The sequence below is a fragment of the Felis catus genome, chromosome C1, assembly GCF_018350175.1.
Source record: "Felis catus isolate Fca126 chromosome C1, F.catus_Fca126_mat1.0, whole genome shotgun sequence".
Lineage (NCBI taxonomy): Eukaryota > Metazoa > Chordata > Mammalia > Carnivora > Felidae > Felis > Felis catus.
The window spans coordinates 93,089,871-93,091,088 of record NC_058375.1 but is presented as its reverse complement, the minus strand read 5'-3'; positions in this window follow the sequence as shown (position 1 = coordinate 93,091,088).

Here is a 1,218-nt window from a genome sequence, read left to right as displayed (position 1 = left end):
CAGAGCAGCGGCGGCAGCCGCGGCGGCGGCGGCTCATTACCATAGACCTGCTCGCGCCGCCGCCGCCTTAAAGCGGCAACGCCAGCCGCACCGAAGGAGGTGGGCCCCACCCGGCGCCCTCCTACGCACCGACGTCCTAGGATTCCCGCTGGCCAGACCTCCATTCCCAATCCCTTCCCAGGCCTGCCCCTGGGCCGGGGCCAGATCCCTACCACAAATTAGAGAAGAATTAACAATCAGAAGCCAGACAGAGAATGAGAATAACGGTGTTTGTGCCCTAAGTGTGCTTACAGGCTTTCAAAAATATTTTGAAGGGCTCTCAGAGACCAAGGCCCCACCTCACACCAGTCACCATGGTCGGCTGCTGATAAGAGCCCTCGGGTCCTGGGTCAGGCTGAGCTAAAAGGGGCCTGCTCAACAGTATAAAGCCTCCCCCATGTTCCAGAGTGACACCCCACCTCCCTGGAACACAGAGTCCTGAGACCCCCATCCCCACCCCTCATCCAAGTTGTGGTCTAATTAGGATGCCCCTTGGGGTCCAGTTGCTGGGCTTGGACACCCCTGGGCTTTGTAGGGAGCGATAAGCTGGGACTGCCAAAGCCAAAGCCAGTCGGTATAAACATACTAATATCACCAGCGTCTGAGGCCCAGAATGGCTGAAATTTTTACCGGGTCACAAGGCTGGTTGGGGATGGAGCCAAGCGTTAGGACCCAGGCTTCCTAGATCCTAGACCAGTGGATTTCACTGCCCCATAGGGCCTCCTGTCTGGAGAGATGACCTTTTGCCCCCCTCCCTCCTTCCCCATCAGTGTCCAGCTGCTGTTCCCCTCCTTCCACCCACAGCTTTGTGATGAACAAACAGCCGTGCCTGGTGCACAGTGTAGGCCTACAGACTGAACCTTGCACTTGAAAGGGGTGTGTAGGATTCCAGGAGCTCTGGAGGTGGCCCAGGCATGGAAACTGGGCCATGAAGAAAAGCCAGGCAGGGCTGGTGGAGGGTGGTCTGGAAGGGGCTTCCCTGTCTCACCTCCCAACCAGAGACGCCTATTCAGGGACAATAGGGCCAACTGCAGAGACTGCAAGGGGCCTGGCCAGGCAGTATGAGGGCTGGCCTGGGGAGGAGGGTAGGGCTTTAGTCTCAGTCCCACCACCCTCTGGTTATGTGACCTTGGTCAAATTCCTGTACCTCAATTTCCATTTTGTAAAATGAGAGGATTG